Below are 22,955 nucleotides of genomic sequence, written 5' to 3' on the forward strand. Positions count from 1 at the left end.
GACCATAGTTCAGCAGGAATATAAGCAAGCGTTATTACAAACAATAATCAAAAGAAAATATTTTCAACTTCACTCATAGACTTTTTTTGTAAAAGACATTTATTTATTTCAAAAGTCAGAGTAACAGAGAGAGAGGGAGAGACAGAGATAGAGATCTTTTGTCTTCTGGTTCACTCCCAAGATGGCTGAAATGGCTAGCACTAGGCAAGGCTGAACCTAGGAACCAGGAACTTTATTAGGATATCTCACGTGGGTGGCAGGGGTCCAAATATTTGGACCAGCTTCCTCTGCTTTTCCCAGTCCATTGGCAGGGAACTGGATCCAAAGTGGAGCAGCTGCAACACAAACAGCCATCATCATGGATGCTGGCATTGAAGGTAGTGGCCTTGTTTGATATACCAGAATGCTGGCCACATAAATTTTAAAAGTCACAGATCATTAAAACTGTAGTTGTATGTAATTCTTTACTATTTGTTATGTAAATGTTTGAAACAGCTTCACAAAACACTGTATTTTTTCAGCAAAATGGGTGCACAGGGATTTCTTTCTTTTTGGTTTTTGTTTTTTATTTTTTTAAACTTTTTTCCCAGAAACTTTTACTTAAGGAATACAAACCTCATGCTTTTCATAAATACAACTTTAGGAATATAGTGATTCTTCCCATCGTACCCATCTGTGTCTGGCTTATTTCACCCAACATGATGTCCTCCAGTTGCAACCATTTTGATGCAAATGGTAATTATATTCCATTGTTTGCAACTGAAATCGATCCAATTGATAGGAATTGTGTTTTCATTATCTTTCAATGTCTGGCTCATTATAATAAAATCACATTTTTGGTGAGAAGCTATCGCCTCTTTGCAAAGATATGAGGACAGGAGGGAAATATAAATGGTATCCACAGAATCATCTCATTAAGATACATAAGTAAGTAACAGGAGTCTAAAATGTGTCCTCATTTTATGCTTCTTAAAATTATTATACAGTCAAAAGACTGCAACTCTGATTCTAGGTATGTTATTAGAATAGATTTTGCTAAGGCAACTTTTTCTAGTTAGGAACTGTGTTGAATTGCTAGGACCTAAAACAACTTCCCAAAATAGAGACGTACTTTCCATTACGGCAAAGCACTTTTGTGGGTACCCCTAGAATACTATGGGGATTCTTCAATGTAGCATTGTCTCAGTATCCTTCTACCCCTTGCTTTGCCAATCTTCATATACAACTTCTGTCCCCAAGGTAGCTTCATGCTTACAATGTAATGGAAACTACTGCAGCTCTAGCCATAATAACTTGAAAAACACAGAAAAGAAGTAAGCTTTCTACCTCAGTTAGCTCCCTTTTTAAAGAGATAGTCTCGGACCACCACCCAATAGTATTTACTCATATTTAATTGGTTACCCTATCAAAAATGAAGATGAAATGCGTAGTTTTTAAAAAAGATTTATTTATCTATTTGAAAGAGTTACAGAGGGAGAGGGAGAGGGAGAGACAGAGAGAGAATTTTCCATCCACTGGTTCACTCCCCAGGTGGCCACAATGGCTGTGGCTGAACCAGGCCGAAGCCAGGGGCCAGACATTTCATCTAGGTCTCCCACATGGGTAGCGGGGGCCCAAGCACTTGAGCCATCTTCCACTGCTTTTCCCAGGCCATAGCAGAGAGCTAGATTGGAAGTGGAACAGCCGGAACTTGAACTGATGCCCATATGGGATGCCAGCATGGCAGGCCGTGGCTATCCCCATTATGCCACAATATCCATCTCAGATGTGTAGGTTTTTTTTTTTTTAATCTGGGAGAATTGTTGCTCCCTCAAATATGGAAACATTTTGAAAATGCATATTTTTCTACAACTGATGGTTTCTGCAATACCATCTTAAACTCTAATTCATCTTAAATTCAAGTACATAGACCATGACAGCTCCTATATGCTTAATACTGCTGAAAGTCAATAAAAGCATAGTCATAAATGGTTTACCAATTTTATACAAATTGCATGCTTCATCACCAAGACTAGAATTTTGTGCCTGAAATCAATTGCTTCTCCATGTTAATATTGGGAAAAAAGGGATCTAAATTTTAGTTTATTAAGAAAGAATTGGGGCCCGGCCCTGTAGCACAATAGATTAATCCTCTGCCTGCAGTACAGGCATCCCATGTGGGTGCTGGGTTCGAGTCCCAGCTGCTCCACTTCCGATCCAGCTCTCTGTCATGGCCTAGGAAAGCAGTGGAAGATGACTCAAGTCCTTGGACCCCTGCACCCATATGGGAGACCCAGAGGAAGCTCATTGCTCCTGGCTTCAGACTGATACAGCTCTGGCCGTTGTGGCCAATTGGGGAATGAACCAGTGGATGGAAGACCTCTCTCTCTCTCTCTCTCTCTCTCTCTCTTTCTGCCTCTCCTCCTTCTCTGTGTAACTCTGATTTTCAAATAAATAAATAAATAAATCTTTTTTTTAAAAAAAAAGAAGAAAGCAACGATAAAGTCTAAATGAAATGAAATAATTTAGCAGGACATCTGGGAAGAATTATATTTAAGAGATTTTGGGAAAAAACACAAAAGGTGGCTTATGAGTCAGAACAAATGTTAGTTTACGCAGTAAATAGGACTGTCAATCAGTCTCTGAAACATCCCACCTGCCTTCATTGTTATGGGGATTTTAGAGGAGAATGATTGCTTTCACAGGTTGGTGGAGTTTTAATACCCGTATTAGTCAATTTTGCTAAAAAGTCATTTAAGTTCAGTAAACACCTCTTCAATGAGAGCTATGGCCCTGATGAGAGCCCAGGTGGAGATGGATAAAGGGCTCCAATAGATGTCTAAAGGCTATGAGCTGGGAAAAAATAAGGCTAACAAATGAGTAGAGTGATACATGCCTTGTAATTTTCTCTAATACAAGCTGTAGTATATTAAAAATGGGATCATTATTATTAGAACTAGGAGTTAATAGCAGAAACTTCCTCCAGACTTTGTCATTATTTTCCCTTTTTTAAAAAGATTTATTTATTTATTTGAAAGCCAGAGTTACCGAGAGAGAGGAGAAGCAGAGAGAGAGAGAGAGGGAGAGGTCTTCCATCCGATGGTTCACTCCCCAATTGGCCACAATGGCCAGAGCTGTGTCGATCTGAAGCCAGGATCCAGGAGCTTCTTCTGGGTCTCCCACATGGATGCAGGGGCCCAAGGACTTGGGCCATCTTCTGCTTTCCCAGGCCATAGCAGAGAGCTGGATTGGAAGTGGAGCAGCTGGGTCTTAAACTGGTGCCCATATGTGATGCTGGTGCTTCAGGTCAGGGCATTAACCCACTGCGCCACAGCACCGGCCCCTATTTTCTTTTTTGACAAGGTAAAATTTATAGTTTTATAATAGAACTTAAACTTAATGAATTAGATAATTCATAGGAATCACTCCTGATGTACTACCAGCTAATCTAATCATACATTTTCTCTGCTTCTCGGCAATTATTATTAAAGTGAGAATAACAAGGATAAGGCCCATTTTTTTTCACACATGCACTAATGAAGAGTAGGTATTTACTGGTTAATATGAATTATAACATGAATTATAAAGTGAAAGTTATTTCAAGATGCAATTAAATATGAATATAAATGTTCCTTTGTCAACAAAATAGTATTAATTGCAATACAGGGCTTTCACTTTATCTATGGTCCCTTAGATACCTAATTTTTTCCTTTTTTTAATTTTTAAACAGTAAGCATGTTTGCTGTGTGTAATGAAGAGAAATATGCTGACAGACCATGCAGGCATCCCAGGAAAGAACTGACATCCTAGTTTGTATTCAGACGAGTTTTTATGGCCTGAGTATAGACCCTCCAGTTCTCCTCCCCACTCCCTCTCTGGGATATGACTGAGTGGAGGGCTGCCAAGGAGTGGAATTCCCAGAGCTTCATAATGGATATATTCCACCCCTCCAGTAAGGATGGGGAAGATTCTCCCAAGTTGCCCCTTGGAGAGGAATGGGACCCACCAAGCAATACTTTAGATATGTAATTGCTGGTCAGGCTTGCTTCTACATTTCTTCCCTCATTCAACCACATAAAATTTCTATTTTCTTGAAAAAATTCTCATTTTTTTTGGCCACTGATATACACATAGGCTAATGTCTACCTAGTTACCTTAACATTCCCCCCTTCAAGAGAAGTAATCCGTAATCTTATGTGGGTAGCATGGGTGAAGTTCTTTCTTCTATATTTTCTTCAAGCTGCAATATTGGCATAGAGCTCATTATAGATGTTCTCTTGTTGGCTGTCCTATGGTGTTGAAAGGTGGCCTTTGAAAAGATTGTCTTATGTGGTTCAGAGAGATGGGGTCTTTTAGATACTTCATTTCAATGGCCCTAATGACTGCTTTGTCAGGAAGTTGTGTGACGCTGGCACTGCAGCTCACTAGGCTAATCCTCCGCCTGCAGCGCTGGCACCCCGGGTTCTAGTTGGGGCACTGGATTCTGTCCCGGTTGCTCCTCTTCCTGTTCAGCTCTTTGCTGTGGCCCGGGAGTGCCGTGGAGGATGGCCCAGGTCCTTGGGCCCTGCACCCGCATGGGAGACCAGGAGGAAGTACCTGGCTCCTGGCTTTGGATCGGCACAGCGCGCCAGCCACAATGCTCTGGCCGTGGCGGCCACTTGGGGGTTGAATCAACAGAAAAAAGGCAGGCCTTTCTCTCTGTCTCTCTTTCTCACTGTCTGCGGTGACTGTTCCTCGCTACCACCTGAGAATTAGGCAGGCTGCCCACAGCTTGCCTTGACTGAGGAGGGGAAAGCGTGCCACCCACCACTCAGCCTTCCCCAAACCCGGGGGACAATCAGGCGCAGTGTGGAGCCCAGTGGAAGCAGGGTCTCACTTTATTGTAAAAGGGAGGTGTATATATAGCTGAGGTACAGAGCAGATGGTACAGAGCAGATGAGTGGATGCGGGCAAGGGGTAGGGTGTTGTGAGGCAAAAGGGTCCTAGCCACTCCTATTCTACCACCTTAATGATCCTTAGGCAGAAGTGCCCTGGGGCTGGGGTGTTTGCTAGGAGCGATTTGAAACTTAAAAGACAGGTTTTCAAATTTGAGGCAGGCTCAGGAAGTTCCTCTAGGCCTCTCCGGGGATTCAGTGTCCCCCACAACTGTCTAACTCTGCCTGTCAAAAAAAAAAAAAAAAAAAAAAAGAAGTAGTTGTGTGAGGACATATTGATAAAAGATCTATACTACTGTCCAATAGTACTGAGTAAAGATGAACAGTCTGTGGAACCAATTACAGTAAAAATGAAAATAAAAATATGTATTGATTTGGCAGGATTTCATATCTGTGCATAAACTTGGCTAAATGGTTTTCTTTTTAAGTCCTACAATTATCATTACAGAAGGTAACATTAAGAACTATTTAACTAGAGTCAAGGTTATCTATGCATAAAGATTTTGTAGTGATTCTTACCAATATCAGATATATAGATAAAAGATGTCATGTTGAAATCAAATATATATAGAATAGGCGGAGGAATAGAGAAAGTAACTAATATCATATTATTGGAGAAAATATTCAAAATGGCAAGAAGTTTATGCCTGTTGAGAACAGAGATTGCAAAGGTCAGATAGTACATATTAAAGGTGATTGATTGGAGATAGGCTTTATGTCAGGCTCTAACCTTGGCTAATCATGTGCTCAATCTCATTAATAATTAAAGAAATGTAAATTAACATGACAATAGTAATGATTAATAAAATTTAAAATATAGATGAAGGTGAGAAGAAACGGACACTCATTTAGTGAAGTTCAAAAATGTAAAATATTACAGTATCTTTCCTGTTTAAAAGAGTTTTAATGAAAAATTTCAAATGCACATGCAAGAGAATAGTACTAGGATCTGCATAAACAACCCTTAACAAATGTCATGATAATTCTTTGGTATCATCCCATGCCACATTTATTCATGTACAGATATTAAAGATTTTAAATTAAATATATTTAATTGGTTTGTCAGTATTAGGAACCAGACATGGTCTTCTGCGTGTGTTTCAAGTCCCCCAAGTCTCTTTAGCTAAGACTGTTCTAACTACCTCTCTCAATTTTGTCTGTTATTGATACATCAAAAAAAAACCATGTCAATTATGAGATAAATTATTGCACAATTTTACTTTTTTCTTTATATTTCCTGAAAGTGGTATTCATTAGATTTTGGTTACCTGTTGGTAAGAATACTTCAAAGTTGGTGCTGTATCCTTCACACCAAGAAGTTTTCTGGTTTCTCACTTTTAGAGACTCTGAGGTTAATCAGAGGATTTAAGACATGACTACCTAATTTTTCATTTGTAAAGACCCTTGTCAATAATTATTTAATGATTACATCTGTTAGTGTCTTTTCTCTGAATCATTTATTATCTTAGGGACCATTAAATGATAATTTGCAATTCTAACATCACTTGAACATTTATTAAACTGGAATTATTCCATAAATAAAAACTTTTTCCTAACTAGCTAGGGATATCTGGCTATTTGCAAATAAAATTTATATAGAAATGTCAATATAAATGCTTAATTCTTTTTCCTTACTTCCACATAAAAAGTGTGAGGTGTTGCCTCATGTAATCTTTCTAAAGATTAGTTTGGAATATGAGGATACTCCAAATAGTTCACAGAGGAATGGAATTAAATGATAATTCACATTTTCATGAAGTTTTCTGAGAACTTCATACATACATCTATTGTGTATATACATATAAGATAATGCACACATATATTATATCACATGTACATGTTTATTTAAAACATTACAAATTTTAGATACAACAATCCAGGTTGGAAAGAATTTGTAAAAAGAAATGCATTGCCTTGATTATTAATGAAAAATTTAAGATTACCTACATGTCTATCCCTTAGAAAAAGGGAAAATTAACTCTGTAGAGCCATGAACAAGAGTTCTAGCCAATCACTAAAGAGAATGAGGTCCATTTTTATTTGTTTTCTTCAAAAGAAACAGGTTTCTTTTTTTTTTTTTTTTTTTTGATAGGCAGAGTGGACAGTGAGAGAGAGAGACAGAGAGAGAAAGGTCTTCCTTTGCCGTTGGTTCACCCTCCAATGGCCGCCGCTGCAGCTGGCGCACCGCGCTGATCCGATGGCAGGAGCCAGGATCCAGGTGCTTTTCCTGGTCTCCCATGGGGTGCAGGGCCCAAGCACCTGGGCCATCCTCCACTGCACTCCCTGGCCATAGCAGAGAGCTGGCCTGGAAGAGGGGCAACCGGGACAGAATTCGGTGCCCCGACCGGGACTAGAACCCGGTGTGCCGGCGCCGCAAGGTGGAGGATTAGCCTATTGAGCCACGGCGCCGGCTCAAGAAACAGGTTTCTTAAAGGTGCGTTTCATTTGCACATGAGCTATTTAAAGATTAAAATGAATAGTCACAGAGAGAAAGTTTTGAAGAAAATGTTTACATTAAAATCAATGTTATGTTGGTGTCTAATTGCCAAATTCAACATTGACACTAATGTGTGGGATACTAATGGGACTAATACATTCATGATTTTAAAGATAAAGAACAAAGCTTATTACCTGTAAAGAGAATTAGAGATAATTAGGAATCTGTTCTCCATCATTAATTCTATTTAGCCTTGACACTATATTTCAGTCCTTAAAAATGCCTACAACATGATCATTAAATTTATTAATTAATTTGAATAACTAAATGAATATTGCACACTTATGCAAGTTATATGACATTTGCCAATTAAAACTTTTCAGAGATCTGGAGACCCTGTTTTTGTTCTTGGTGATTGATTTTATGAAGGTCATGACAAAAATCTACTTATCTCTGTTGACACCATGAAGAAATCTTCAAAATGAATTAATTGATTCATATGAATGAGATGAAATAATTGGGGGAGTTGAGATGTCAAGAAAACTTAGTGCTATAATCAAAATAATTTGAAATCCCTTTCTTTGGGCAATATTTTTTTTTCCTCCAAGGAGTGTTGGATAGTCTTCAAAACAAGCAGGCAAGAAGAGAAATAAAATCTAAATCTGCAAAGCACACATCTTAGGAGCTCATATTGAGCTCCGCACATTTCTTAACAGTTCATATGGACAAATCATCAGGGTTTACTTGTAATTCATATGGGTATCTCTTCTTCTACTCCTTGATGGAAAGAGATAGCAATGTGTGGTTTAGGAGTTGTTTAGTTCCAGTATCATTTATACTTAACATCTGAATATGAAAAATATCAAATCCTATCACCTTTGACATATTAAATGAGCATTTGGATTTTTAAAGCTGCATTTTTCTTAGATCTTGGTATGAAAATCACACCTGGATCATTTCCCCTACTAATAGTAGAAGAGAAGCAAAATGGACACTTAAGATGGTTTATTTTGGGGAAATAATGAACTAAACCAGAAGGGAGCTCAAGAAAGGCAAATATCAAATAGATCCTAATATAGAAATTACAAAATATAAACTAGGCTGAATTTGTTTCTTCTCTTTTTTTTTTTCCTTTTAAAATTATCATTTAGATGAGCTTTTTTTAATTTGGAGATATTGAATGAGTTTAGCTGGCTCATTGTATCCCTTCAGGTTAAAGGTTAAGAAAGTCACAGAAGGCAGGGCCATGAAGAGAGTATGTGCTATAAACAAAGAACTCAGAAGTAATGTTTGTGGAGCACTCATTGGATAGTTGGCTCTCAATTATTGTAGCTGTGGTTAATAATATTCTGATACGTGAAGCATAGGTGACTTCTTCTGAGAGCAGAGAGATTTTATGATTTGCACTGAAATGTAGAAGGGGATCTCGTTAAGTATCTTTCCAAGATGGTAACTCTTGGTGGCTCTTAGATTTAATGGCAATAATTTGCAATGTCTCTTTTATCATTGAATTAGAGATTGGTTGGTGTCTTGCCTTGAACCTTCATCTCTCTTATTAGTCAACACATGCGTACAACTAATTTACAAAGGTAATAATATTTTCATTAAATGATTTTTCCAATACATTTGCAACTACAGAAATAATACAAAACAGAAAACAAGAATTGGCTCTAGTTTAAAAGTACTTAAGTTCTCTTCAGGCTTCAATAAACTTGCATTGTAGCCAAAAAGCTTTTCAGGAGCACTCTACGTATTTCATATCCGCTAATTCAAGTGCTCAAGGAAAAAGACTTTGCTAATGAGTCCAATAAAAGTTTTATGCATCTGGTCAATGATCACATTCATGTTTTTAGGGGAGGAAAAGTAATAAGCAAAAAAGCTAAAAAGCAATATGAAACATACTGATAACTACTTATACCATTTTCCAAAGCAGTACTATCCAATATATCTACACTTTAAACTACCAATGTTGGACACAAAGGTAATTAAGAAAGGGAAAAAGATATGAATTAAATTAGCTTTAATCACATATTTTATTTAATCTGATGGATACAAAATAGTATCATATTTAATATATTTATTTTTTTAAGATTTATTTTATTTATTTGAAAAGTAGAGTTAGAGATCTTTCTTCTAATGGTTCACTCCCCAAATAGCTACAATAGCTGTAGCTGGACCAAGCCAAAACCAGGAGCCAGGAGATTTATCCAGGTCTCCCACAGGGGTGCAGGGCCCAAATTCTGCTGCTTTCCCAGGCACATTATCAGGGAGCTGGATTGGAAGTGGAGCAGCCAGGACTTGAACCAGTGCCCATACATGATGCCAGCATCACAGGCAGCAGTTTATCCTACTATGGCACCATACCTACCCCATATTTATATTTACATAAAGTACTTTTCAATATTTCAAACATGTAACTAATGTAAAAATTATTAATGTGATATTTTACTTTTTGGCATTAAGTATTTGAAATTCACTGTTTGTTTTAATAAATTTCAATTTGGGCTAGCCACATTTCAAGTCAAATATTTACTAGACATGTGAAACTAATGGTTACTTTGTTGGACACTGCAGTTCTAATTCACAAACGCCTGGGACAATGAACAAGGGCAGCAGGCCTGAGTTCCTCATATGTGAGAATGGATAACTGAGTTAGCTATTTGAGATGTTTCTACTTATCAAATTACTTATTTTCTCTGAGCTTCAGTTTTTTCATTTATAAAATCATAATATTATTTACATTGAGTTTTGAAACCTTTTGTGCAGTTAGAAATAAGGTATATTGAGCATTGGCTGGATAATTGGCACCCAATAATTGTAGCTATATATAATCATATCCTGCTTTGTGAAGTACAGGTCGCTTCTTTTGAGGGCAGGGATTTTATGATTTGCACTCAAATCTCTAAGAGGATCTCTAACATTGACCAAACTTCTGCAATGAGATTTCAAAGCTAAATTAGCAGCCAGAAGTTTATTTATTTGCCTCCTAGCAGGCACTGTGCATGTGTTCAGTTTTTGTACTAAATAATACAGGGGTTTCTTCTCTACCATCACACTATTTTGCTAGATAGCAATGGACGTATCTACTAGACAGCTTTTAGTGGAAAAGCTCACACAACTCTAGAAGATTTAAGCAATATGTAAATTTAGTGAAAACTTGTTGAGGTTAATTTCTTCTGAGAGGATTCGTTCTGAGAGGAGGAGCGTGGTAGGGGCAAGAGGCATGGAGTCCCCACACAGACCCTGGGAGTTGGGTGAAAGCAGGCCAGAAGCGAGTAGCCCGCAGACTCCTTTATTTCAGTTGCAACAGCTGCTTATGTAGCCAAGGCAGCCAATCCAGTCAAGGGGTGGTCTATGCCCTAACCAATCACAGCCTGTTGCCAGGCAGTTTCCAAAGCCATCCAATCACGGCCTGCTGTCAGTCAGGCTCTGTTGTCATGTGGTTTCCGAAGCCATCCAATCACGGCCTGTTGCCAGGCAGTTTCTGTTGTCAGTGGCCATCTTGGCATGACCTTTTCACCTCCTCATTCCACCACAAAAACTAATGTGAGAACAGGATGTATGCCTTTTTAATTCGAATTTCTAATCCTGCCTCTAGATTTTTGAACACAGAAAAACCTGTAGCAAATTCTCATGGAAATTGAGAGACTTTGAAAATAGCTGCAAACAAAGTCAACAGATGTTGTATTTTTCCTTTTTTATACAATGCATGGATTTGGTTTTCTTTTGTACTCTAGGATACAATGTTAGCAATAAAATGACAAAAATGACTTTTCTATAACAACTTAGAAGCTAGTGTTATATAAATTAAGAGTACCACATACTGGAGTATATCTAATGATGAGTTTATATTACTTCCTGAAATTATTTCCTTATTTTAGGACCCTAGATTTACTGTGCTTTTTTGTTTTGTTTTAAAAGATTTATTTAGTTACTTGAAAGTCAGAGTTCCACAGAGAGAGGAGAAGCAGAGAGAGACAGAGAGAGAGAGAGAGGTCTTCCATCTGCTAGTTCACTCCCCAGTTGGCGGCAATGGCTGAAGCTGCACCAATCCGAAGCCAGGAGCCAGGAGCTTGTTCCCATGTGGGTGCAGGGACCCAAGGACTTGGGCCATCTTCTGCTGCTTTTCCCAGGCCATAGCAGAGAACAGGGTTGGAACTGGAGCAGCCAGGACTTGAACCGGTGCCCATATGGGATGTTGGTACTGCAGGCAACTGCTTTAGTGGCTACACCACAGCACCAGCCCCTGTAATTTGTTAATTTCACTTAAATTTGAACTTCAGGTCTGGGATTGCACTTAGAGAAGCCCTATTAAAGACTAATAGAAAGAAGTAGGAACAGGTTATGGTAAATGTATCTAGAGTATTGACGAGAAATTTAGAATTGTTACGCAATCTATTAGTTCTGTGAAAACAGATGTGTAACACTAAGCTTATCTAAAACACATATGTCCCGTACCCTAGGAGAAAAGGAAAACATATTTAAAGAAAAAAAAAACCTTGCTTTTGTTATATTAGCATAGTTTCAGTATTTTGAATCAATTTTGAGAAAAGAAGGTCTTACTGTGGAAGGCCAAGCATGAAAAAAGATGTTGTTTTTCTTGTTAATAAGTAGAGACATGCAAGAGTTAAGTCAATGATCAATACTGATTTTAGATTAGAATATGAACAAAGGGGCCAGTGCTGTGGCATACCAAGTAATGCCACTGCCTGGGGTGCCTGCATCCTGTATGGGCACCGGTTTGAGTCTTGGCTGCTCCGCTTTCCATCCAGCTCTCTGATGGCCTTGGAAAGCAGTGGAAGATGGCGCAAGTGTGTGGGTCCTTGCACCCTTGTGGGAGATCCAGAAGAAGCTCTTGCCACCTGGCTTCAGATCAGTGCAGCTCCTGCCATTGAGGTCATCTCGGGAGTGAAACAATGGATGGAAGATCTCTCTCTCTCTCTCTCTCTCTCTCTCTCTCTCTGCCTCTCCTCTGTAACTCTTTCAAATAAAAAAAAAATAAAAAAATAAAAAATAAAAAGATGAACAGAGCAGTCACTTGAATTGCAATCTTTGCAACATTTGGCATTTTTGAGATATTTGTGGTAGCTTAAAAGAAGACACATTCCAAACAAATATTTCCAGTAAGACTTTCAGGCTACTTTGACACTAGAATGGAAACTAACTCATCAGTTTAATATTAACCAAACTGAAGTTGTCAAAGGTTTCCCTGGTTCAATAAGTAAATAACTAATTTTACTCTTAAATCTTAAGTCTTTTCCTTTGTGAAAGCCAATTTTGGAGAAATCTTTATTAGGAATTAATATCTTTTCATTGTTAAAGATATTTACTGAATGCCTAGTGGAAACTTGCACATAATAGATGTCCCATAAATGTTGGTGGCTGAATAGATCAGGCATAAATTAAACATTTAAATAGCTTTAATTAGAGTAGTAACATGGGTAGCAAAAGACTGATATGTAAAAGTTGGGATTGTAGCTTTCTTCTCAAGGAAAAAAATCATTTTGTGAAAAAGTCCTGAAATGTTCTAAATTTAAGAGATCATTTATTGAACATGCTCCCACGAGGTACTATGTAGTCCTTCATTAAAAAAAAAAAAAACTAAAAATAATAGAAATAGGAGAATTTTGAAAAATATATTTAAAAATTCCTCCCCAATTATCATTAGGCTGTGTTTATATTTTTAGTTTGATCAACCTTGGTAAAACAAATTATCTGAAGACCCAGGTTCTTCCCCCATTTGATCACATTTGCTTGTAACAAATGACAGCAAGAAATGAAGGTAGAATGAGACACATCTGTTTTTATTGTGCAACCATTTTATCTATATTTTTTAAAACTTTTATCTAGTAAATATAAATTTCCAAAGTACAGTTTATGGATTACAATGGCTTTTTCCCCCCCATAACTTCCCTCCCATCTCCCGCTCCCTCGCCCATTCCATTCACATCAAGATTCATTTTCAATTATCTTTATATACAGAAGATTGATTTAGTGTATATTAAGTAAAGATTTCAACAGTTTGCACCCACCTAGAACATAAAGTGTAAAATACTGTTTCAGTACTAGTTATTTTTTATCTATATTTTGTTTTCCTACAATTTTGTGTTCCAAATATGTAAGATCTCTCTGTAAACTCCATATCCAGTATGTGTGTTCATGTGTACACATATGTATGAGGGTTCTTCAAATATTGGTGGAAAAAATAAATAAAAGATGTTTTTTTTGGTGTGAAAAAATTTGATACGCATGCGTAGCTTTTCCTGGTTCACATTCTTTGAAGTCTTTGCATGTGCATTGATTTCAAAAGTTTTTGCATCAATGCAAACCACTGGTTGATCACAGAGCAAAACATGGTATTATATCTCTGTGATTTGTACTCTTTGGGTCTGTAATGTAATTGAATTGTAACTAGAACATCTCTCCCTGGGTTCACTATGAAGGAAATGCCATGACTGACAGCTTTCTTTCCTGTGGAATGTAGGTAAGTGTGTTTTGTATGTGGGAATTAAAGAAAAGTGAATATTTATGATACGTATTTGAGGCCCTTCCCTGGAAAAAGATGATACTTTTGCAACCCATTGATGTCAGGCTTATATAGCCAATGACAGAAGTCACATAAATGGAGTCACAGTTGATCCTGATGGAATTAAAGCATTAGCAAGAAATAAACACTGGAGACATTTGTAACAGCAGTGTAAGCTATGCTCTCATATTACAATATATATTTATTAATTTATGTATTAAGCATTTACTAAATTATTGCCAGATGCCAGGTACTTGAAGTGTGAAGTTGTGGTCAGAGCAAAGAATAATTCCAGTACAGCAAAAGCTCTGATTGTACCTGGCCTGAGAGAAGAATACAAGCAAAATAATCAGAATATGAGACCAGAAAAGTGCATTTATATTGCTTAGGATGAATCAGATAGATGATATATAAATAGAAAGATAAATAGATAGATACTGTGTGTGTATTTTTCATGTATAGTATACCTTCTTACATATATCAGAAGTCCACCCTTTAGCTTAATTGCACCATTCAAAAAAAAGGAAGAAGAAAAGTGCAAAAGTATCCTCAGAGCATCGGGGGAGCCCTGGATGTCTTTCTTGCTGCTATTTTTAGCCTGTTCTTCTGTCAGACTGGATCAGTACTGAGTGCCAGGGGCAAGATGGCGTCCTTGGCAAAAACAGGACAGTGTGTTAGATATTTAAAAGAAGTTGTGCCTAAAGAATTCAGAGACTGTGTGATGAAGTAATTCTTACTTTTATAGGCATTGTATTGCAAACCCCGAAATATCAATAGGCTATGGATTGAGGAGACACCACAAATGCTCTTGATAAACTAAAATAAGCACAAATGGCCACTTTGGCCCTGGTATCTAAGCACGTCGGTCTGGGCAGCACAGTGCTGATGGTGCACCCTCCAGAAAGGTCAGTGGTCACCAGATCTTTATTTGGAAAGACTATCAAAGCATCACAATGTCTTACAGTTCAATGTACAAAGCAAGGGCATGAAGAAATCAAGGAAATGTTTCTAAAGAATGAGAGGAATTAACTGGATTCTGGCATCCAATAATTATTAACAGAATTGCTAATTAATTGTGACACATTCTTCTTCAACAGCATTGCCTTGTTGATTTTCTTTGCTTTATTTTCTTAAATTTTTCCTTAAGAATTTGAGTAATTATGTATAGTTTTTTGCCTCCAGATAAGAGTGATAGATATGTAACTTGAAATACTTAAATTGAGGCTTCCTGAATTTAGCACTGCCAGGCATCTGCTGCTAAAGTTCCAAGGGCAGCTGCAGATTGTAGCAGTTATGCAAATTGTGATATTCTTTTTTTATCTTTTGTTTAATGAATACAAATTTCCAAAGTACAGCTTATGGATTACAATGGCTCCCCCCCCCCCATAACTTCCCTCCCACCCGCAACCCTCCCCTCTCCCGCTCCCTCTCCCCTTCCATTCACATCAAGATTCATTTTCAATTCTCTTTATATACAGAAGATCAATTTAGCATATATTAAGTAAAGCTTTCAACGGTTTGCACCCACATAGAAACACAAAGTGAAAAATACTGTTTGAGTACTAGTTATAGCATTAAATCACAATGTACAGCACCTTAAGGACAGAAATCCTACATGAGGAGTAAGTACACAGTGATTCCTGTTGTTGACTTAACAACTGACACTCTTGTTTATGGCATCAGTAATCACCCTAGGCTCTTGTCATGGGCTGCCAAGGCTATGGAGGCCTTATGAGTTCACTGACTCTGATCATGCAAATTGTGGTATTCTTCACTTGTACCCTGACCCGTCAAAACTGACGAGCAGCAAATCAGCCTTCCTTCCCCTGTCCCAATTCTCTGTTACAATCAGTTTTCTCTTGCAATGGGACATATTTCATGTCTCCAAAGATAAAATTTAGACTCATCTGACAGGTCTTAATGTGTGAGTCAAGCTTTTCAAGTCTACATGGTATAAACAGAAGTGAATCATTTATTCTTGTTCACGGTTTGGAAGAATCAGCCTTTTCTGATTTGTCTCCACATGAAAGCCCAGACTTTTGCTGGATCCCATAGGTATTGATATACTATGTTGTCATCTTCATTCATTTCCAGGAATTTTTTTTATTTCTTTTTTGATTTATTCTATGACCCACTGTTCATCCAGGAACATGTTGTTCAGTCTCCTGAACAATCCTCCTCTTCTGATCCAGGTCTCTGCTGTGCCCCGGGAGTGCAGTGGAGGATGGCCCAAGTGCTTGGGCGCCTGCACCCACGTGGGAGACCAGGAAGAAGCACCTGGCTCCTGGCTTCAGATAGGTGCAGCACTGGCTACAGCAGCCATTTAGGGAGTGAAACAATGGAAGGAAGACCTTTCTCTCTGTGTTTCCCCCTCACTGTCTATAACTCTATCTCCTAAATAAATAAAATAAAATCTTTCTTTTTTTAAAAAAGAATGTGTATTCTTCAGCTGTAACATGAAATGTTCTGTAGATATCAATAAGGGACACACACATAGTCCAAACATAAAAGCCGTCACAGCACAAAAACAAAGAACAAACCAATAAGTATCACCACAAATGCTGAATAATAAATGCACAAATTCAAGAAACAACAATTGTGTGAGGAACACAATATGATGCCCCTAAAAGACTACAACATTTCAATACTAGATTGTGAAGATGAAGAGTCTAAAGAAACGCCAGAAATGAAATTCAAAAAATTGAACATAGGATTACTTAGAAGAAATCAGAAGCAAATGCACTAACAAGGGAAATCCATACATTACATGAAAGAAAATTTCTCTCATGAAATTGAGATCTTAAAGAGAAAGCAAAATGAAATCTTGAAAATGAAGAATTCAATAGATCAAATAAAAAATGCAGTGGAAAATCTTAACCACAGAATCAGTGAAGAAAGAGCATCTGACTTAGAAGACAAATCACAGGAAATTATACAGTCAGACCAACAACAAAAAGAAATTACAAAACTAGAATCACTGTTGGGAATCTAAAGAATACTAGCAAATGACCAAATGGGTTCTAGGAGCTCCTAAAGGTATGAAAAGGGAGATGGAATTAATAGGTCTTTTCAGTGAAGTAATAACAGAAACTTTCCCTAATTTGGAGAAAGAAAGGGACATCCAAGTACAGGAAGTACATAGAACTCCAAATAAGCATGATCAGGAAAGATCTTCACCACAACACATTGTGGTCAAGCTCTCCACAGTAAAACATAAAGAAAAGATTCTAAAATATGCACAAGAGAAATTCCAGATTATTTTCAGAGGATCTCCAGTTAGACTCAAAGAGGACTTCTCATCAAAAACCCTACAGGCTAGGAGAGAATGGCAAGATATATTCAAGAAGTCTTAAAAGAAAAAAAAAAAAACAACTGTCAATCCAGAATACTGCACCTTGCAAAGCTCTCAATTATGAATGAGAGCTTCCATAATAAAGACCTTGCATAATAAATGGAAATTGAAAGAATTTGTCACCATTTGTACAGCCTTACAAAAGATGCTTAAAGATATGCTGCACACAGAAACATAGAAACATGGTCATTACTACAAAAGAGGGTAAAGGAAGAAAATCTCCTAGCAAAGGTACAAAAGAAATACAAAGTGAGGCCGGCGACGTGGCTCACTAGGCTAATCCTCCGCCTTGCGGTGCCGGCACACCGGGTTCTAGTCCCGGTCGGGGCGCCGGATTCTGTCCCGGTTGCCCCTCTTCCAGGCCAGCTCTCTGTTGTGGCCGGGGAGTGCAGTGGAGGATGGCCCAAGTGCTTGGGCCCTGCACCCGCATGGGAGACCAGGAGAAGTACCTGGCTCCTGCCACCAGATCAGCGCGGTATGCCAGCCGTGGCGGCCATTGGAGGGTGAACCAACAGCAAAAAGGAAGACCTTTCTCTCTGTCTCTCTCTCTCTCTCACTGTCCACTCTGCCTGTCAAAAAAAAAAAAAAAAAAAAAAAAAAAAAAAAAGAAATACAAAGTGAAAAATAGGATATTTATGGAAAAATGGCAGGGGAAAGTTGTTGCTTATCAACATTCACCTTGAATGTAAATGGCCTCAATTCTCTAGTTAAAAAACCCAGATTGGCTGAATGGATTAAAAAACAAAACACACCTGTTTGCTGCCTAGAAGAAATACATCTAACCAACAAGATGCACACAGACTGAAAGTGAAAGGATGGAAAAAGATATCCAATGTCAACAGAAACAAAAAAGAGCTGGTGTAGCCATTCTAATATCAGACAAAATAGGCTTTATCACAAAAACTGTTAAAAGAGACAAAGAGGGGCACTAAGTAATGATTAAGGGATCAATTCAACTGGAAGATGTAACTACTATAAATGTATATGCACCTAATTACAGGGCACCTATTTAAAAGAAATGATAAGGGATTTAAAGGGAGACATAGACTCAAATACAATAGAAATGGGGAACTTCAATACCCCAACTTTAACAATGGACAGATCAACCAGACAAAAAAATCAGCAAGGAAACAAAAGAGTTAATTGACACTATAGACCAAAAGGAGCTAACAGATATTTATTGAACTTTTCATTGCAAAAACACACATTCTTCTCACCAGTGCATGGCTCTTTCTGTAGGACTGACCACATGCTAGGCCATAAAGCAAGTTTCAAAAAGCAAATTCAAAAAATCAAAATCATACTATGCAGGTTCTCACACCACAAAGAAATGAAGCTGCAAACACATGAAGACTGAACAACATGCTCCTGAATGAAGCATTTTGAAGAAATCAAAAGAGAAATTAAAAAATTTCTGGAAACAAATGAAGATGACAATACAACATATCAAAACTTATGGGATACAGCAAAAGTAGTGTAACAGAAAAGTTTATAGCAATTGGTGCCTACATCAAGAGATTGGAAAGGCACCAAATAAATGAGCTATTAATGCATCTAAGGATCTGGAAAACCAACAGCAAACTAAACCTAAAACGGGTAGTAGAAAATAAATAATTAAAATTAGGGAAAAAATCAGCAAAATTGAATCCAAAATAAAAAACAAAAGATCAGCAAAATGAAGAACTGGTTTTTTGAAAAAATAAACAAAATTGACACACCATTGGCCCAACTGGCCAAAAAAGGAGAGAGAAGACCAACATTAAAATTAGAGATGATGAAGGAAATGTAACAAAAGACACTACAGAAATAAAATCATCAAAAATTACTACAAAGAGCTCTATGCCAACAAACTGGGAAAACTAGAAGAAATGGATAGATTCCTGGACACATACAATCTACCTAAATAGAGCCATGAATACATAGAAAACCTAAAGAGACCCACAACCAAGATGGAAATTTAATTAGTAATAAAGACATTCCCAATAAATAAAAGTCTAAGACAAGATGGTTTCATTGCCAAATTCTACCAGACTTTGAAAGAACTAACTCCAATGCTTCTCAAGCTATTCAAAACAATTGAAAAGGAAGGAATCCTCCCAAATTCTTTCTATGAAGCCAGCATCACCTTAATTCCTAAAACTAAAAAAGATACAACAGAAAAGAGAACTACAGACCAATTTTCCCCAATGAACACAGATGCAAAAACCCTCAACAAAATTCTTGTCAGTCGAGTCCAACAGCATATCAGAAGATTATTCATCCAGACCAAGTGGGATTTATCCCTGGTATGCAGGGATATTTCAACATTTGCAAATCAATCAATGTGATACATCACATTAACAAACTGCTGAACAAAGACTATATGGTTATCTCAATAGATGCAGAGAAAGCATTTGATAAAATACAATAACCTTCCACGATGAAAACCCTAAGCAAATTGGGTACACAAGAATATTCCTCAACACAATCAAGACAACCTATGACAAACCCATGGCCAGTATCCTATTGAACAGGGAAAAGTTGGAAGCATTCCCACTGAGACATGGAACCAGACAAGGATGCCCACCCTCACAACTGCTATTCAGTATATTCCTGGAAGTTTTAGCCAGAGCCATTAGGCATGAAAAATAAATAAAAGGATACAGATTGGGAAGGAGGCAGTAAAACTATCCTTTGCAGATGACATGATTCTATATATAAGGCATCCAATAGATTCTACTAAGAGACTATCAGAAAGTAGCAGGATATAAAATCAATACACAAAAATCAACAGCCTTTGTATACAAAGACAATACCATGGCTGAGAACAAACTTCAAGATCAATCCCAATCACTCATAGCTACAAAAAAAAAATCAAATACCTTGGAACAAATTTAACCAAGGATGTGAAAGATCTCTTCAATCATACTTCAAATCATACTTAGTGAAATAAGCCAGTCCAAAACAAATACCATATATTCTCCCTGACATAAGTGATAGAGCACCTAAAAGACAGTCTGTAGAAGTGAGACTGATACTTTTAGAAGTGATGACTTGAACACTTTCAATTGCCAAGTTGACTTTCTGCTCTCCTTCCTGAGTTCTTTGCCAAGAACGAAGTAATATCCTCTGATTGTAACTGTGGCTTCAATTTGCTCACGGATTCTCTGCAGAGCTTCTTTAGAGGTGACTTTCCACCTGGCAGTGTGCGGGAAGTTACTGATCTCTTATTCTTTTGCCTATCTCTTAAAAGATTCACTCTGGGCTGGCCCCGTGGCTCACTTGGCTAATCCTCCACCTTGTGGTGCCGGCACACCGGGTTCTAGTCCCGGTCGGGGCTCTGGATTCTGTCCCGGTTGCCCCTCTTCCAGGCCAGCTCTCTGCTGTGGCCAGGGAGTGCAGTGGAGGATGGCCCAAGTGCTTGGGCCCTGCACCCCATGGGAGACTAGGATAAGCACCTGGCTCCTGCCTTCAGATTAGCGTGGTGCACCGGCTGCAGCGCGCCGGCCACAGCGGCCATTGGAGGGTGAACCAACGGCAAAGGAAGACCTTTCTCTCTGTCTCTCTCTCACTGTCCACTCTGCCTGTCAAAATAAATAAATAAATAAAGATTCACTCTGTTACTATCCTGTCTCTCTAGTTCTTGTGTCTATAGAGGCACATAATTGAATTTACAGTCAATCTTTTCAGCACGTTGCTCTGCAGTGGGTTTTGCAGACACAGTGGAAGCCAGAACAATGCCAACTCTGAGAATTTCATTGGTGCCTGCTGCATCACATCTACGGGATACCTGATTCTTCTGACCCTTGTTTTTAAGAGTCAGTCTCTTTGTAATTTCTGAGTATTTCTGCAGCTGGAGCCAGAAAAGTGGGTGTTCCAGCAGCAGCCATATCCTTTACTCTCTTGTGAACTAAGTATGCTGTTAATTCACTCTATAGACTGCAGCATCATCAGCACTTGCATTTTGTAGACCAAGAGCCATGTTTTTTAACTTCTTCCTCTTGTAAGCCAAAGCTTGTTCTGTTTCTTCAAACTTGAATCCCTTACCACAGTATCTATTACACTTTTAAATTATTTTTGCCTGAACTTTCTGTTGGTACTTGAAATTGCTCCACAGTTTCGTGAGATGAGAAGGCACTGTAGTACTGACAATTCAAAAGATTTAATGATGTCACCAGTAAAGCCATACTGATCTTCTGTGATAAAAGTATAGGCATAACCTTTGATGCTTGCTCTTTCAGTCCATGCTGTTTAGTACACATAATCTTCATAATGGTGGGGTTAAGTGTAATTTACCATAAGATTTGGAAGTTTCACATCTAAACCTCAAGAAGCAACAGAGGGGACCATGAAAACTATAAGGTTCCATCCTTAAAGTCATTTATGATGTATCTCTGTCATATTAGCAATGCCTCCATGGAGAGGCATGCAAAGATAATATGTTCTCGTTAAGTCTTTCAGAAGACCATCAGCATGTCCCTGCTTGTCTACAAATATAACAGCATATCCTGCCTCTTGATCATTGTCCAGAAACCTAAGCAACTTCAAGAATTTCTTTTCTTCTTCAATCACAATTGCCTGTTCCACATCCAAGCAAATCACATTCTTACTCTCAATCTGGCTTCTAGGGGTTTATTCTGGATTCTGTGAACAAAAGCCCCCATATCTCTGAGGAAAGTAGCTGAAAGCAAAATTCTCTGACAATCAGGGCTGTCACTAACCATGATGTACATTACCTGTTATACGAAACTCATATCAAACATTCTATCTGCTTCATCTACAACAATCTATTTCATTTTCACCCTTCAAAGATTTGTGACTGGACTACTTTTAGTTGCTAGCATGTCAATCCTTCAACAGGTATGCAAAACAGTAATTTTAGCACTTTTTTTCAGGTCAGGACTGATTTCAGTTTCTCCATAAACACGCAGCACTGTGAGTCCCAAGGTCTTGGAAAACTTTGGACATTCTTTAGTAGTTTGTGAAGCCTTTTCTCAAGTTGAAATCCTAACTATTGGACCTTCTCCTTCTTCTGATGACTTCTGATTCACATTGTGTCTAATCATTGGCAGCAAAAAAGTAATAGTCTTTCCATTTCCTGTTTTAGTAATGTCAGTCAAGTCTCATCCTGTTATTATAGCAAGAATTCCTTGGGTTTGAAATGGTATGGTCTTTTCATAGCCATGCATTTTGATGGAATTTAAGATCTTCATGACAATTCCACATTGGGCCCAAAAATGAACTGGTTTGGGGTAACTTTTTCCTTTGATTGTAATACCCTCCATTTCTAGTTGAAATACACAAACCTCTTCTTGAGACACTTTACCAGTTCTGGAACTTCAGAATTCAATGTTTATGTTTTTCTGAATGAGTCATATTCAGTTTCTCTATGATCAAATGGTTCTAAGAGCTTCTTCCATTTTGTCAACATCTTCCTCTGAAGAACACTCCATGACATTGTAGTCATTCTCCACCATCCCACCTTTCTTATCAGCATCCACAAATTCTTTGATGATTGTCATACTAGTGATAGCTTTTTTTAAAAAAATATGTATTTATTTATTTTAAGGACAGAGCTGCAGGGGGAGAGAGAGAGAGAGAGAGAGAGAGAGAGAATGAAAGAGATCTTCCATAGACTGGTTCACTTTCTGAAAAGGCAGCAATGGCCAAATCTCAGCCGAGTGGAAGATAGAAACTGGAAACTTCATCTGGGTCTCTCACAGTGGCCCAAGTGCTTGGGCTCTCACC

General features: G+C 38.0%; 1 pseudogene; it reads right to left on the reverse strand.

Moving 5' to 3' along the window:
- Positions 1–1,327: 1,327 nt before the first annotated feature.
- Positions 1,328–22,729, reverse strand: LOC100349481 (probable ATP-dependent RNA helicase DDX46; annotated as a pseudogene).
- Positions 22,730–22,955: the final 226 nt, after the last annotated feature.

The sequence above is a fragment of the Oryctolagus cuniculus genome, chromosome 6 (genome assembly GCF_964237555.1).
Source record: "Oryctolagus cuniculus chromosome 6, mOryCun1.1, whole genome shotgun sequence".
NCBI classification, from domain to species: domain Eukaryota; kingdom Metazoa; phylum Chordata; class Mammalia; order Lagomorpha; family Leporidae; genus Oryctolagus; species Oryctolagus cuniculus.